The following is a 17,964-nucleotide window of genomic DNA, read 5'->3' on the forward strand; positions in this document are numbered from 1 at the left end:
GATCCTGGTAGCATAAGGCAGTGAAGTAAACAGAACTCTGATAAATCATTGTTCATTTTTTTGTAAGTACTGCAGTGTTGACGTTCTGGTCCATAAAACTTTTGTAATGATGTAATCAAATCTCAGCATGTGAATGGTTTTCGGCATTAATCCTGAGTAAATGACAGTTAAGGGGGACTTTTCCAGAGTTGGTTTTTTTAATGTTGTTCTGAGCCATGCTGTTCCGATATTGTTATGCTATCTAGATCTCCATGACACCTGCTCAACTGTATGTTTGTAAACAATAGACCTGTATTTATTCATGAATGTATATGCCACCTTTCCACTCACCTGCCTTTACAACTTCATATGTTAAAAACATACTATAAAAATGAGCTCACTAAAACCATAAAAACTTATTAGAGACAGCAGCCTTAAGATAGAACCATAACAGTTCACACCAAAAGAAGTCAGACAAAAGGAGGAGAGCTGGTCTGGTGGTAGCAGGCATGAATAGTCCCCTTTGCTAAGCAGGGTCCAACTTGGTTTGCCTTTGGATGGATGACTGCTTGTGAACACTGCCGGTTATCAGATCCTGGTTATCTGTCCTGGTTAAATGTGGTTTATCCACAACAGTTTGACCAGGATTGTCCAGGAAATCTGCATTCTCACAACCAGCTCTGCAGGGCTCAGCAATCCTGGTTAACTCTAAGGTGGATCACCATGATTGTGACAATGCTGCCTTTGTTGACCAGCATTTTTAATCATTTATCCACCATTATCTTTACAAACTCAGTATGCTTTGCTTCCTGTGTGTTAATCCTCCAGTTGTGCTAAGTCATCCTGATCATTTGTAAAGCATTGCGAAGTTAGGGTCAGCGAGCCTAGTAGTTCTTCTGAAGTGACTTTTGAATTAAGTTATTATTAATCAACACATTTCTTTGAAATGGCACAGGAAGGGAAAAAAGTGTCATAGACATTATGAGTAGGATGCCCATAAAAGCAAAATGGCATTAAGCCGAATAAATATGCATGTTGTCTAAAACTTAATTATTGATTCTAATTAATTTGTGAATTTGTTTATAAAGAATCCTTTATATATTTTGTATGTTGTTTTAATTTTATTTGTATTTTTCCATTTTTTAAAAGATTTTTTTTTAAAAAAAAAATCATTAAAAATCATGAAGCAGTCAGCAACAAGTGATTTGAAAGAGAGGTGGTTCAAAAAATAAATAAATAAATGGAAAAACAATGCCTCTGCAAAGGTCACGAAAAGTTACTTGGTAGCCCAGTGACCAAGTTGGTGGCAGAGTGACTCAATCCATGTGAGCACCTGATGAATTGGTAGCCTGTTGCAGGCAGGGGAAACTGGTCACCGTATACTCAAGCCTAACATACAGTCACACAAATGGCAGTTAATTTTTTTGTGTAAAATCAGCCTTTGTCTTTTTTTGTTTAAATAAGCATATATGCTTCTTTTTACAGGTTTCAATGTTCACTCTTTGTAAAGCAGATTTTTTAAATGGGGGCGACCTCTTTGAGATCAATAGAAATGTCCTTTTTCCAGTCCCTAAATATATTCACTAACCAGGATGAGTCTTTAGTTCTTCTTATCCCTTCAACGTATGTCTTGACATTTGAAAAGTCTGCTTGGCAGGTGAAGAAGTAAAGAAAGAAAGCTCCTTTGTTATTGTGCAGTGAGATTTGCTTCCCTGCTCTGTCTGCCAGACAGCAGAGAAACTAAGCCATTCTTCAAGACATGTTCTCTGCTGGACAGTAGATTGCTGACAATGGACAGCTCAGCAGCAACCGAAGTGATAGGAGAACCATCTGACTCAGATTTTTCTGATGAATCAAGGCCTACAAGCTTTAGATCGGCAGGAACGGCTGTGGCCAATTTCTCTTCTGTGCTTTCCCTTTATTTCATTATTTCTGACATTGGTGAGATGAAGCTTTGTTATATACCACAAGCCTGTGGCAGTGAGCTGGAGAGATAAGAGTTTGCTAAGATAGAGAACACACAAGCTGAGAAAATGTGTGAAAAATTGAAATGACAAGGGTGTGTTGATAGCTTGTTGTTACTGAGCAATAGTGTCTAGGTTCTAAAGGTAGCTTGTTGGAGGCAGGGGGGAAATAAAATATGTGCTGACTGTTCCTGTAGAGGAAAAAACCCTGAATATTTAAACCTCTCAAATCAGTTCTTACATTTGATAAACCCATTCACCTTAACTATAACAGCTATAGCTGTAGCCTGCCAGAATTGGTCTTGTGAATGATATACCTTTCTTTAGGCATCATCCCCACCTTTATATCTTGGCAATGAAATAATCCTTGAACTGGTTTATCATATTACCGATTAGAACATTAAAGAAAAGGACATCACATTAAAGACTATGACAAATAAATATCTGCTGGCCTTCTCCAGTAATGAGTTAAATAAAAGATTAAATTGTGGATGGCATGTCTTCTTTGGAATGCACTTTAGTGATAAAATTAGGGTTTTTGTTTTTCTCTTAAAGCTGGTTGAAATGACTGGACACTAGATCTTGGGCTATTGCTTTTCTTAATGTAGCTTTGTTTCAGAATACAACCTTTGGCAGTGTATACTGCCTACCTTAAAAATGCAGTGAGAATAACAAACCCCCAATTGCTGTTATTTGTATTTTAATTTAAGCGCATGCCTTTGGGGCAGTAAGGAGTCCCTTTCGGTCCCTAGATGCTTTACAGCCCAGGGAGTGCTGTCTAGGGGCCTCCCTACAATCTGCTGAAGCATGGCCTATCCAAAATGCTTCATGGCTTTGGGTATGTGATGCCAAGGCAGATACCTATTGTAGCATGCAGCTACAATAGGCAGTGCCATCCACAAGGTGATAGTGGCAAGAGACAAGGTATGTTGCCACGGCATTATAGGCAAGACTTGAAACATGAATACCAAGGCTCTAGATCAGGCCCGCTCAACTTAGGCCCTCCAGCTGTTTTGGGACTACAACTCCCATAATCCCCAACCACAGTGGCCAGTAGCCAGTTATTATGGGAGTCGTAGGCCAACATCTGCAAGAGGGCCAAAGCTGAGCAGCCCTGCTCTAGATACTGCATTTTGGGGGTTGAGTGCCAATCCATGTTTGCTTTTGTAATTTATGGATTAATAAAGTTATGGCCCTTTACTTCCAAATACTGACTTGTGTCCTCATTGAGTGTGAGTGCAATGCTGTTATTTTTATTTTTATTTAAGCAATAGATTCTTTTACCCACCTACTTATCTTACTGCTGTTCAAGCACTGGCAGGGAGGAAGATCAGGGTCTCTCCCTCTTTCCCTTCTCATCCCCCTTCTTCTCCTCATTTTCTCTTTGTCTTGGTCTCCGTGTCCAACTAGCCTGCTCCCTTAACCCTGGGACCTTGAACACTGGAAACATTTCCAATAATACCTGATAATGTCCAGTGCTTCTGGAAATAAAGTTCTTGGAAATCTACAGAAATCAGGGATATGGTTAATTTAGTGCTATGCACACCTTCAAACAAACACGCACAAGTTAAAGATTTATTCATGAAAAGATAACACAAATCCATGCTATGAAGATTAGAATTCTGCTTAGTGCACTGACTTAACTCTATTGAATTAGTGCACTGCTGCTTAAACAGCAGTAAGAACACAAAAATTAAGTGTTGCAATGTGCAAAATACCAACCCAAACTATTGTAAATAGCAAAGTCATTCACTGAGGCTGTATACACGATCCATGTGCAGACCCTGTGAAGGTTCTGTGGGGAGAGTGGGCTTAGCCCCCTCTCCCTGCAGATAAACAGCCACTTGTTGCTGGGAGGCCAGATCAAGCCATCCACAGGGCATCCTGGGGAGACCCCTAACACCAGGAGGCTCATTTTAGCCCTCCAGTGGAGGTCTCTTTGTGGGTCGCCACAGCGCAGAGCCGCGCCACGGCGATTCATGATCAGGGAAATGGGGTTAGCGGAGCGCTAACCCAGTTTAAGGGTAGGGCTTCTTTGGTGGGCTAGCCACGAGCCTGGTGGTTCTCATGATGGGAGAAAACCGGGCTGGGCTCCTCTATCTATCTATCTATCTATCTATCTATCTATCTATCTATCTATTTATTTATTTTTATTTTTCACATTTTATATCCCGCTCTTTCTCCAAGGAACTCAGAGCGGTGTACTACATACTTAGGTTTCTCCTCACAACAACCCTGTGAAGTAGGTTAGGCTGTGAGAGAAGTGACTAGCCCCGAGTCACCCAGCTAGTATTATGGCTGAATGGGGATTTGAACTCGGGTCTCCCCGGTCCTAGTCCAGCACTCTAACCACTACACCACACTGGCTCTCACTTTAGCCCATGTTTCTCCCATTGTGAGAATAGCCTCACTGTCTGAGGCAGGTCTCATGATCAGTGAAACCCGGTTTTGTCGATACTGCGGGGAGTAGTAAGCTGCAGGAGCCCTGGGCGGCCATATTGGCTGCCCACACGATTGCCGGCTCCATGACAGAGCTGGCAGGGGCTGGGGGGAGCAGCGGCCAATTGGCCCCTGCAAGCTCCAGCATGCCCTGCATGAGCGGCATGCTGATGAGACCCCCTGAGCTGGGAGGTGGCTTTTCACCTCCCCTCCGGGGGTCTCCTCATGAGTAGCCATGGCGCGGAGCCACACAGCGGCTGATCATGATCAGAAAGCCCGGGTTTGTGGAATGCTCGCTCTGCAAACCAGGGCTTTAGGGAGGGCTACTTGAGCGGGTTACCTGCTCGTAAACCACCGGGCTTGCCTGCAAGCCCGGTGGTTTACACAATCAACAAAAATCGAGCTAGGCTCTTCTAGTCCAATTTTTGTTGATCGTGAGAATAGCCCCTTTGTTTTGTTTCAAAACAAAACCTTGCCCAGCATAAGTCTGGTTTTTAGGTAGAGGAAGAGTTATGCAGTAGCCTCCAAAGCTACCTGGGACAAGTATGAAACTAGTATAAAATAGATGTAGGGCTAGGATTGCTGAGTCCACACAATCAAAGGGCTCCTGATTAAAAGGTTACAGGATTACTAAATCCTGTGGATCAGATTGCAAGTATCACGGCATTCTGGCATCCACGGCATTCTGGTCTCCCCAGAATGCCGTGGGGCATTCTGGGACATCCAGAATGCCATGGGGCATTCTGGAATCCACGGCATTCTGGTCTCCACAGAATGCCATGGGGCATTCTGGGACTTCTGGGGGCTTAGTGGCCCCCAATCCCCACTGCCCCATCCGGCTCCATGATGGAGCTGGTAATCATGTGGGCAGCTGATCCAGCCACCCATGAAGGAGGCAGCAATCATCTGCAGAGAGTTAATCCAGCTTCCTCCCCGCAGAAGGGGGTAGCCTCCTGGAGTTATTGTGAGGATCGCTTCCAGGATAGATAACCAGGATTCAATCAGGATACATGTGGTTGTGTGAACCCAGCCTACGTAAGTTAGGATATTTTGAATTCCAAAGATTTGTCTTTGTTTGATTATAAAGGAAGGATTTGACTGGTAGTAGTTCTCTAACCAAGTTAGGTTCCTGCATGTAATCTGCTTGGCTAAATATCACCCGAGATTGAAAATATCATCCCAAAACATGATTCTTAGGACTTAAGGATTCTTAAGGTTGTCATTGCCCCTGGAGCACTCACTCTCCTCACCATCCCTGCACAAGCCTCTACTTCCAATGTAGGTTCCAATATGAGACTTCTGGTAAGTGAGAGATGTTGGGTTCCCTCAGGAAGTAGGGAAGGATATGCTGAGATTGGTGAATTTGGATGACACAACCAATTTTGGCATATTGGATACTACAGAACAAGCAGAGGCTCACACAGGGATGGCGGCGGGGGGACACACACTTCTGGAGAAGTGGCAAGTTCAGGTGCCACCATTACATCTGAACCTGTCCTTAGGGTTGCAATCATATTGTGTCAGGACCTATAATAGTGTTGCATTAATAAGAACCTAATAATGAACTACAGTGGAGTTTTAACCATCACACAGTGAGAAATTAAATTTGTTTGGAACATAGGGATCTTTGTGTGGAGATTCACACATTGCTTGCACGAATACTGGTACTCAGACAACTGCCTGTGTTTTGACAACTCCAGCGAAATCAAGATCCTGAAGTTAAATGAACAAGTTATATAAACAAATACTGTTGAGATCCAAGCACATAGTACGTTGATTAATGTGAGTATATTTTTGTAGTATTTTACTGCTATGTAAACACTCTAGAAGTGTACAAACATAAAAACACAAGTGGTTTTCGCTATATAGCCAAACCTGTGTTTCTGTGTCTGCACAGGACTACTGTCTAAACGTAGCAGCAATATTAGTCACTAGCCAAGTAGTTCTTCTACTTCAAAGTCAATTGACTGTTCTTCCTGTTTTGCATACTGCATTAGACCACAGCAGTTGAAGTGAATAATGTTCACTTATGGGAGCTTTCAGCAGCTGACATGATGATGATGATTATCATAATACAATCTCATCAAATTAGCATGAACATTTTAGTCCTGTTAAACAGATCTGTTGAGATCAATATGAAATTTCAGTGCCTTTTGTATGGCTGTAACATATCAGAATGATTATATTCTGTATTCAAGAGGAAAAACATTTTGTTTTTCTATTATAGACTCTACCGGGACTTAATTTCTTTATATTTGCTCTAAGTAGAGCATGTAATAATACAGGTGTGAAGCTCAGCTAGGAGATCAGCCAAAAGGTATATATTTATCAATATAGCAGAGCGAGAGTTACTTAACAAATCTTTATTCTCCATAAGGGTATCTAAATTTTGACAATAAACATTTACATTTTATTGTCGACATGGACAAAGAGATGTAAAACACGGTTGCAGATGTAGATACGGGTCTTAATTCTGAATACACTCACTAGTGAGTAAATTCAAATTAAAATAACAGATTTTACATAAATACTGGATGTAATTAGAGATTTAAAATTCTCTCTTACATGCTGTTGTTCCACCAACAAAGTATTGGTGGGAATTGGGACCAGAACTCCCCACTATGTTAAGCACAAAGTAGTTTGGCCTTTCATTTTATTTCTCTTTTAATGACTTTAAAGAGTAGTCATAGAGGGCCATTCAGGATTGGGACCATGGTATGGATAAACATGTTTTAGTTGTTTTCACTCATGCTACAGTCCTGAAGAAAAGTCTGCCTCCTGGTGTTGCAGCTTGCATTGGAAGGTTGCATTCCTGATTTAGGGGGATGATTTGTGACAGGACCTCAGTGTGCATAGAAAGTTTTTTTTTTTAAGCCTCCCAGCATCCAGATCCTGATCAGACCTCCCCACATTGGCTATTGAACGTTTTTTTAAAAAAACCAACCCCAGTTTATTATGGCTTAGTGGATAGAGTGTTGGACTATGACCAGGAAGACCTGAGTTCAAATCCCCATTCAGCCATGAAGCTCACTATGTCTGAGTGACTCTGGGCAAGTCATGTATCTCTCAGCCTAACCTACTTCACAGGGTTGTTATGGGGATAAACATAACCATGTACATAACCATGCCCATGCTCTCGGCTCTTTGGAGGAAGAGCGGGATAGAAATGTAAAGAGAGAGAGAGAGAGATCTAGATAAAATGTTAATGGGGCTTGCTTCGAGTGATTTAGCCAAGATGTCAGCCGATGTCTTTAACATAAGATGTAGTTTGTCCCTTGGCCCTAACACAGGCCTGGTGCAGCGGAAATGGTCAACACTCCTGTGCTACTGCTCCTAGAAGAGCCACACAAAATTCCTCTTCAGGGCAGAATGGAGTCGCCACCACAACCACAACCACTTTGCATCCAAGGGATCATACAAAAATCACTTGTACGTACCATCTAGTGATGATAAAGTAATCCAGGATTAACCATAGTAAGCATGATTTGGAGCTACTCATGGGCATGTGGAACAGAGTTCCATTGCTCAGCTCCAATTGTTGTGCTTTGTATGAAGAAGTTTTGTTTTAATAGTGCAAACGTCTTTATGCTGCCATCACTGAAGGAGCCTTTTAGGTATAGGTTACTCTTATTCCACTGAGAAATTTATATACCTTTGCCAGAACCATGGCCTTCCATGGGAAATAATTCTGACCTATTGGATTCTGGTGAGTATTGATTGCATTTTTAATGCATTTAATATTATATAGGTCCCAAATGAATGAGTCCTCCCTTGGCACCTGGAGTAGCAGGGCCTGTCCTGTATTAGCCCAAAAGCTGTAAAACCTCTTACCAAGAGAAACTCTGATTCCCTGTTGACTAGTAGTGGGCAAACCCTTTTCTTTTTCAGTGGACTTCTGAAAATTACCTTTTGTCTTCCTCCTTGGCCTATATGGACTCTGTTGCTGTGCTGTTATTTTATGCCTATGGTTGATCTGAAAAATGTATATTGGCTGGCATCCATAGGAACATAGGGAGCTACCATATACTGGGTCAGACCATTGGTCCATCTAGCTCAGTATTGTCTACACAGGCTGTCAGTGGCTTTTCCAAGGTTGCAGGCAGGAAACTCTCTCAGCCCTGTCTTGGAGATGCCAGGGAGGGAACTTGGGACCCAGAGCAGCTTCATCCCCTAAGGGTAATATCTTATAGTACTCACACATCAAGTCTTCCATTCATATGCAACCAGGGTGGACCCTGCTTAGCTAAGGGGACAAGTCATGCTTGCTATCACAACACCAGCTCTCCTGCTTAGACCAGCTCTCCTGCTATCCAGAGCAGCCTTTAATGCAGCACCCCACTCCCTTAGGAAGCCCATTGCTTCTCCATTGTTTCCTTTCTAACAGAGCCTAACTCCATGTTGCAAAGTCTGTTTAAGAATCCATAGCTGATTTGCATATTGAAATCCGGAATCAGGAGGTCTGCCTGTGTCACAGGTAAGTTTTAAAGGAGTGCAGAACATTTACTGTACATGGTGCAAGGTTTCAACTCGAAACAGGTAAATAAAAGGCCTGTTTTGAGTTCGGAACAGAACAACCCCATTTCTATTAAAACATTTTGACATTTTGACTGCCATTTTGGAAGCTTGTTTTTCTCTTTTTGATTGGTTTTCTGGCACTGGCTCATGACTGGCTTGAAATCTCTGTCATGGACAACTGTACCTCCATTGGCTAGGGAAGGAAGAAGGGAGGGGGAACACAAAAGGAGGAAATTTTGAAATATATTCAAAGGGATTGGGAGACAGAGAGAGCCCTTGTACTGTGCCTGAAGAGGATAAATCAGGAGAGGAGGGAGGGAGGTTTAATTCTTTGGTTTTCTTTTCTCACTGAGTATAACATGATATGTTATTGCTGCTATAACTATCTGGTTTTGCTTGATCACAGCTTGAGGAAGGCAGAACTTGGGTACCTGCCTTCTACATTCCTTGAGTTGTGATTTATTTTGTTTGTGAGATAGTGTTGTGGTGAGAGATGGACAGTGTCAGTTCTCTCTCTCTCTCTCTCTCTCTCTCTCTCTCTCTCTCTCTCTCTCTCTCATATTTCTTGGTAATTGCTATGATGATGGCCATGTCTGGCCTTGAGACTAACTTGTGCTTCTCTCACTGCTCTGCTTTTCTTTGCTCTGCATTCTGCTTTGCAAGGTGTTGTATTCAGTCAAAATAGAGCTGAAGTTGCTCTGGTTGAGTTTATGGCTATGCTTGCTGCTAAGTAAGTGTGCTGTTGTGGAAGCTGTTGCAATGCTTGGAAATGATGTAAGAGTCATAATTGTATGTGAGAAAGCAACTTGTGCCGATGATGTTACTGCAGTGCAGGCACTATGGCTAGCAGTGGATTCTGGGTCAGTGATTCTTTTTTGACCATCTTTGGACTGTGTTTGAAATGTGTATTCTGTGCTGGAAGGGACAGATTCCCTTTTACAGTGCATTTCTGCAGTGCTTTTTGAAGGCAGAGTTGCAAAATGCATTGCAAATTGCAGTGCAAAATTCTGTTATTGCAGCTTGTTCTGGCCATAGGGAACAATGGGGGCATTCAAAACACCCCATCAGAGTTCCCAAGGGTAGCTCCTATGGACACCAAAGTGGGTTGTGTGATAGGGCATGATAGGATTCTATGTGGATTTGGAGAAAAGTTAAACATTTGTTTAAAATTGCCAGCTTGCCTGTTTCTTTTGTGGGTTGGGTAGTCTGTACCCATCATGCCCTAACACCTAACCCACTTTGGTGTTCCTAGGAGCTATCTATGGGGGACAATGGGGTGTTTTGAGTTCCCCTTTGTTCCCTATAGCCAGAAAGCTCAAAACATTTCAAGTTTGTTCCATCAAAGCAGCCAGCTCGACCACTGTTTTAACAGAATGTTTTGGCTCTTTTGCATTTTGTTTTGAGCTCAAAACAGAATGCAAAATCCATTTCATGCACATCCCTAGTCAGTTTAATACTGGTTGCATAACTGCCAAGTGATTTCTAGTGTTCATGCTGTTGACATTCAGTGTTGACACTCTCTGGCTTGTACTGTGAATTTACCTGGCTAGCAAATGGGCCTGAATTTCAAGGCTGCTTTGACTATGTTAATGGTCTTCTGCTTGCAGTTTAAATCGAGAATGTGATGAGTTGAAGTGGCTGTTTTGCATCTATGCAGTCTGCATTTCAAACTAGACACTCAAAAGGCAGCTGTTGTTTAAGTTGATGGGTTGGCTGGTTAGTACATATCCATTCACTACTGAAACTTATCTAAAATTTTTAAAATGGATACATAATTCACAAAAAGACTAATTCTTCATGTACACCCCAAGGACAGTCATGTCAGTATGACCTTTGCAAAATCAAACCATGAAGATTGGGAAAACAAAATCCTTTGACTGTTCCAAAACAAACTCATGAGCAACAAACCAACCAAACAATTTTTAAATATTCCAATTTAATAACATGAAAACATTATTTGGGGGAAAAATTGAAATATTTGTGTAGTTGACACAAAGGACAGTTCAACAACCAACTTGTGTTGAACTGCTGAACACAACACCAATATGCAAAATCAAATGGATTTTCTGCTGGGGAAAATCCGGACCTATAGAAGGAAAACAAAAGCATGATGACATATAATGTTTTGTATCTTTGTAGCCAGCAGTCATGATCCAAAGATCTGGAAAGCTGTTGTGATGTACAAGGTGTGCAGAAGTAAAGTATTCATTTGGGGTGTGCAGAACTGGTTCTATTCAAAACTGGTTTGATTAGAACTGGCCTTTTTTTTTTTTGCCAGTTTGGACTCAAACCAAACTGGACCCCCCAAAATGGGTGCTGGTCTGAGTTCAAGTGGAATGAGTCCCAGTTCTAACAGGACTGGTTTAGAACCAGTTTGGCAGATTGAGGATGCATGCCTATAGGCTGGAACCAGGCCATACAAGAGTGCCGGTCCTGGTCCGGAAAGTTTGGAGGAGTTGCACTGCCACCACTATTTCAAACTACAGGTGCCCTCTTGCTGCTCCATTAGGATGTATTTTAAGGTAGGCAGGTTTCCCCCCTTTGCTTGTAAAGGGGAATCCTCACTAGATTCCTCTTTACAAGCATGGCCCCTCCAAATGTCAAAATTCCAAACTGGTTCAAACCAGAGGCCAGTTCTACTCAAACCAGCTTGCAGGCTTGTGGGCTGGTTCGTGTTCAGCTTGAACTCCAACTGAGCCACCGGAATCAAACCATGCCACCCCTAGGCAGCGTTGCACAGTTGCCTAAATGAACAGCCTTCATCGTATTAAAATTCCTAACTGGCCATGTGAGACCACACATGCACAAATAAATGCAAGCCAATTCAGAACATTCAAAACAAGCATTTTCATCAGCATTTATCATCTACAAATGCTTTTTTAGAAATCATTTGTAGATGACGTTCACAATTGGTGACCCAGTTAGCAATCAACTCAAGGGATTGCGACTGTCATTATTTGTTACTGGGGAAAAGCTTAGGATTGCATGTAGATGATCCAAGAGCTAGCATTTGATGTCTCCAGTTAAATGATCTTGGGTAACAGGGCTGGGAAACACCTTTGCCTGGAAAGTCACTACTGTGTGCAATGACTCTGCCCTGACTCCTCATAGAGCACCTCCTTGGATTTACATTGCAAATGAGCATGCTCTATTTCAGAAACCACGTTGAGTCCTCGGTTGCCCAAAACTCCATTGTAACTCTCTAAATGAGTGTATTCCATTGCAGAATGGTTCATCCATGACATCACCGACTCATCTTCAAAGAGACATTTTTTCTTTCTTTAGTGGTATGTTACATGCCATTTAAGCAACAGCATGTTTAAATGACCCTTTGGATTTCTTATCCTCTTTTGGCACTAGATCCCAGACAGAATACTGGGGATGTCTGTGTGATACCGTGTGTTCAGTCTGCATGGCACTCTCCTATCCAGATATGACATATGGCACTAACTAGTTACGAATGTTACAGCACATAAGATCTTGCTGTAGGTAATTGATTGAATGAGACAGCCTACTTTTAATATTGCCTGTGTATGTTACTATAAGAGGAAACAAAACTAAAATATGAAGAAAATTCCTAGCAAGCATCTGATTTTCTTTTAAACTACATAATCATAGGCAGAATGGTGGGGCGGGGGGGGGGGGGAGAATAGAAATTCAAACTAACAACAGAGCAGCATGAATACTTTCTAGCCACTCAGAAAAGTAGTGAGAAGACAAGCCTTTAAATATAAGTGTTCATTATTAAAAACCACTGGGAGCTTTTGGAAGAAGACAAACACGTCTTATTTAATGGCCTTTGGGGAGACAATGTATTCATAATAAGAGGATATAAATCTCTTTTCTGGTTCCTTTATCTGATTCATTGGTCCACTGGCTGTTATGTGTGCCAATCTTCTTCCATCAGCAACTCAGGAGAACCTTTAGTTGCTACAGATTCACAGGGAAATTTGTCCTAGGCCTTTAATTGATTTGGAATCCAGCCCATTTTCAAATTAAACTATAAGGGACTCCTTTTCCCCCCTTACGACTTAAATAAGAACACAGTTTTCAAAGGTTGCACCTCTGCCTTTTTGACCAGACAAATTAGCCATTACGTCCTCTTAAACAATTCATTAGCTACTAATGGCTGCAGTGACATCTGCTGATGACAGCGAAGCTGATCAAAAGCTGCTTTCATTGCTGGCAAACGTATCCAGAAAGCCACACATAAAACTTGGCCAGCACTTGCGTTTTCATACTCCTTGCAAGGATCCATCCAGTGCCTTAATAGAGCAATAGTTTTTATGATCATGCTTCAGAAACACTGTCGGAGTGACACTGAGCCCTGAACCCAGTATTTCATCAGTAACTGAGTGCAAACCAAGGAAAAGAAAAAAGTGTGAAACTGAAACAGAAACCTCCGGTCTGTTCAGCTATGGCACAGTGGGCCCATGTTGACTCAGCGCAGAAGCAGCTTAAAACAATTTCATTAAGAGCGATGCCCTTTCAAATCTTAGCAACTCATTTCTCTTAACACCCACTTTAAATCCTGTTTCCATTGCCAGAGCAGTGTCAATAAGCCAGAGACTGCAATCCTGAGACCATTTGTACTGACAGTTAATGGGATTACTCAGGTAATTCACAGTCTGAGGCTTCCAGACTGAGCTGCCAGATTCATTAAGGGACAGGTTGCCAGAGCATTTAAGGGTATGCTCACCGTGTCCAATTTGGTCTGTGATTTGTTCTATTAAAATTGATGCTCGTTTTCCCAGTTTTTTATTGAAAAAAGTGACAATAAACACAGCAACTAACCGTATTGTGAAATTTCTTAACAAGGGTTGTTAGTCCAATTGCTTTGCAGTGTCTTCCAGGCCAAAACTTTTGATAATTATCTTCCTCCGCCATCAAGTTTCTTGGGGGGGCGGGGCGATGGGGGGACTTAAACTACTGGCTGATATCCTATGTGCTATGCAAGAAGTATCAGTGCTTCTGATGGGTTTGCCAGATGCAGCACTGACACATGGGGGGGGGGCGGTTTGATGACCTTGCCTTCCGTTGGAAGCATTTTGTGCTCTGTGAACATATATCCCTGAAGGTTGCTCAGCTCTCAAGGACATATTTTTGAGTGTCACAGAGGTCTTGGGGGGGAAAGAGGAGATCATGGAAATTCACTGCCCCATTTATGAGTGCTGGTACTGTGTTAGTTTGGAACTCAGCAGCAGTATTGGCACTTCTCATGGAGTTCTCATGCTTCATTAGTCAAGATGTAAGCCACTTTGTACATATCCACATGAGTTTATTGGATCATTTTTAAATAGCATATAGTGCACAGATGACCAATATGTGGTATAGACATCACAGATGTAGGATTTGGGGGCATTTCTACACAGTAGCTGAGCAAGCAAGTAACAAAACTACTTCAAGATACAGGAGTCTTTACAGGTACTGTAGTGCACAGTAAAGTATCACTATCCTACAGCTTAGATTCATTCTCAGCTGCTTATCCACTCACAAAAGAAAAGTGTGGTTCAGAGGAAAACAGACAGAGAGGTGGCGTCAGGCAGGATTCTTGGCCCTGGCCCTTGGGGCATGGTACACAAGGAGGCCCCAGGGGAGTTTCGCTTGATTCACCATTTGTCCTTCCCATGGGCTTCATTGGTCAACAATGGCATCCCGGAGGAATTGTATTTGGTGTGGTACACATCTCTGGATGAAGCAGTTTACATCATCTGGGGCTGTGGGCCAGGCACACTGATGGCCAAATGTAATTTTGAGTCGGCTTTTTGCTTCCTCCTAGTGCACCCCACTGATTTCAACCTGCTGGGCTTTGCCTTCCATGGTAACTTTTACATCAATAGGGCATTGCCCATGGGTTGTTCCATGTCCTGCACTGCATTTAAGAAATTCAGTAGTTTTCTGGAATGGGCCTTAAGTTATAAGTCCAGCTTCCATATCATGGCACAGTTTTTTAGATGACTTTTTATTTGCCTTGCATCAGCTCTGCATAGATTTAAATTGCTGATTACACTATTATTTTAGTGTTTATATTTAGATGTTTTATTTTATATACTCTGTTTTAGCCACTGCTTTTTGCATTTTATATATTCCACATTTTATATGCTTATAATGTTAATAATTTTAGTGCTACCCTCTTTTCTAAGGGTAGCAGCCTTTTAGTATTATATTATAGCTTTAGAGCATTAGAGTAGAAATTTAAAATAACATAGTTTTATGGTTTTATATTTTTTTCTAATCATACTATCATACTTTAACTTATGCTGGTCTTGGACCATAATAAAGATGATTGATTGAATGATTGATTTTTTTATTTGTTGGTCCCGGGAATTCTGGGGAGTGTGATACTCTGTTAGATCAGTTTATCCAGTTGACAAGGGAGCTAGGGGTTCCATTCCACTGGCTCGGGACAAAACAGAGGGACCTTTTCCTGCTTACCCAGTCCCTTCCTGGTCACTGAATTTGATTCGGTGGTGGGCTGTGGCCACCTTCCAGAGAAGAAGCTGGCAACACTGCACTTGCAAATCCAGGAATTTTTGAATGCCTTGAAAGTTTCCTTGCATGATTTGCAGGTACTTCTGGAGCATCTGAACTTCGCCTGCTGGGTTGTTGCCCCATGCCCTGCCTTCCTACATTGGCTTTGTGACACTTCCAAGGGCCCTCGGCTTCCCCATCATAGAATTAGAGTTACCAGACACATTAAGGCTGACCTGTTAGCCTGGGACAGCTTTTTGGATGGATATAATGGGGTATCCTCTTGGAGGAAGACCTGCAGGTCCACTACGATGCTGCTGGGGGCCTGGATGTTGGGGTTTGCTTTAGGGGCCTGTGGGCATCAGCCAAATGGCTCAAAAACTTGCATTCTGAAGGGGTGACTAGGAACTTGACATTCTTAGAGCTGTTTGCCATTGTAGTAGCTGTACACCTATGGGCTGATAAGCTTAGAAACTCTATAGTGTTTCTGGTGTGATAATCATGTGGTTGTACACATTATCAACACTCAGTCTTCTGGATTCCTGTGAGTGATGGGTCTGTTGCATACAATCATCTCACATTGCCTGCATTTTAATATTCTGTTTGTGGCCTGGCACTTTCCTGGCCTACAGAACAAGACTGCCGACACATTATCTCACTTGAAGGTAGGGCATTTCAGAGGGTTAGCTCTGGAGGCACAGCTAAAGCTAGAGCAGGCTTGGCAATTAGAAGCACACAAGTCGACTGAAGCTTGCTGGTCCTGCACACACAGGCTAGTTATAACACAAAAGTGGCTGCTTTTAGGATGCAGCTAGGTTTAGGAAAGGTTTGGGCTATTGTTCCTGAGTATATCATGCAGTTTTTAGTTCACCTTAAGGCATCTGGGAAGTCACTGAGTGCCATTGTGGGCTATGTCTCTGCTCTCTCCTTTGCAGCTAAGGCCAGGGGTTGGGCCAATTCCACCACAGACCTTAGAAGAAGGAGAAGGACTTCGAGGACTTCACAACTTCAAAGGCTGCATCTGATCAAGTATGGGTATGTCGCCCATCTGGCTGGGGAAAGATTACATTGTCCAATCTCAGCATAGGTTAGTCCCACATTGCCTCGGGTGGGTTTCGCCAGCAGCAAAATCCAATTTGAAATTATCAGTAAAGTGGTGGCCCTTTCTCCCAAAATAATACTTTGGGAGAAGTATTCCAGTGTATTTTTGGGTGCCATGCTGGTGGGTGTGGGACAATGAGCATGCATCTCCTAGCATTTCATCCCGTATGTCTCAGAGTTTTGTGAACTCAGACTACAGGAAGACTCCAAATAGTCACAAGCTGAGTTTCTTCAGTTAACCATAATCAAGATGGCCTTGATGATGGAAAACAAACTGCCTTCCTTTCCACAATTTTAACCATACTTCAAAGGATAACTTTAAGAATGAGTAGTTTATCTCCCCCCACCCCCAAGTCACACAGATGATGCAATTTTTCCACCACAAAAATGATGGTGCTAAGATATTATTCCAAGGTTGCATTAACTATTCTTTCTCTCCTCAGATGCTTGACCCACCTTCACCCTTCTCTTCAGCAGAGCCTTGCTCTCCAGGTTTAAGGTTGAGGCCTTACAACACAGCACTGCAGTTTGAGGGTCATCTATGAACACCCTGGACCTCTGCTCTCAGGGCCCCAAATGGCTGCTATAAACTCCTTGTTTGATCCATCTGCATGAATTTGTCTTTGTATTTCCATGGGGCTGGAATTCATAGGCCTGTTGCAAAGCTACCAAGCAAGGCAGTTGTCTTTTACATTACAGCGCTTGACATATATGCAGCAATGGGACAACAGTGAGTTCATCCTGTTAGTGCAGGTCATTGTGTTATAAAAATGCAGCTTTAAACTTCTGGAAGGGGTGGAATGGATGGAGTATTTGCCACAGGGATAGCTATTCTTTACAGCTGACCCTGACAGAACATCAGCATGCTTGCCTGACCTTGGCTAAGCAATTTAAGGCCTTAGGGAGTGCAATGCAACCAAAACTGTGCAACCAATAGTTGTCTCCCTCTGGCGAGATCAATACCTATACTGAAGAGGATCTTTTTGCCTTTAAACACCCCTGTGTCTTATTCCTCTGCCTGCTGAGTAGGTGATTTAATAGACCACACACACACACACACACACACACACACACACACACACACTACTGTAATGTGGACAGGATAGGATAGACCAGAAAATCTGTTCTCACAAACCATGTTTAGAGACCACTGCAACGTGCTCTCTTAGCCACACTATATGAATATGAATACAAATGCAACAAATATGTATATACTACTTTTCAGCAAAGGATCCCAAAGTGATTTGCATAGATAAAAATAAAGAAATAAGATGGTTCCCTGTCCCCAAAGGGCTTACAATCTAAAAAGATAGACACTAGCAACAGCCACTGGAGGGTTGCTGTGCTGGGGATGGATAGGGCCGGTTGCTCTCCCACTGCTAGATAAAGAGAATCACCACTTTTAAAAGGTGCCTCTCTGCTCTGATCTAAGCTGAAGAGTCTGCAGCACTGTTGTGTAGTACCACACCAACACAGAGTAATGCTTTTATAAACC

General features: G+C 42.4%; 1 long non-coding RNA gene across 3 annotated transcripts in view; it reads left to right on the top strand.

The window, feature by feature from the left end:
• The window catches only part of LOC128325044 (uncharacterized), a 60,798-nt gene extending 43,729 nt beyond the window's left edge, over window positions 1–17,069 (top strand). The window contains exons 1-3 of one of the 3 annotated variants that reach the window (XR_008307238.1): window positions 5,170–5,417; window positions 16,304–16,455; window positions 16,913–17,069. This is a non-coding gene — a long non-coding RNA (uncharacterized LOC128325044). Of the gene's footprint in view, window positions 1–5,169; window positions 5,418–16,303; window positions 16,456–16,912 lie in introns of those variants that run through there. The other 2 variants (XR_008307236.1, XR_008307237.1) reach the window with 2 other exon arrangements.
• The last annotated feature ends 895 nt before the right edge of the window (window positions 17,070–17,964 follow it).

This window comes from Hemicordylus capensis, chromosome 4 (genome assembly GCF_027244095.1).
Source record: "Hemicordylus capensis ecotype Gifberg chromosome 4, rHemCap1.1.pri, whole genome shotgun sequence".
In the NCBI taxonomy this organism is placed as follows: Eukaryota; Metazoa; Chordata; class Lepidosauria; order Squamata; family Cordylidae; genus Hemicordylus; species Hemicordylus capensis.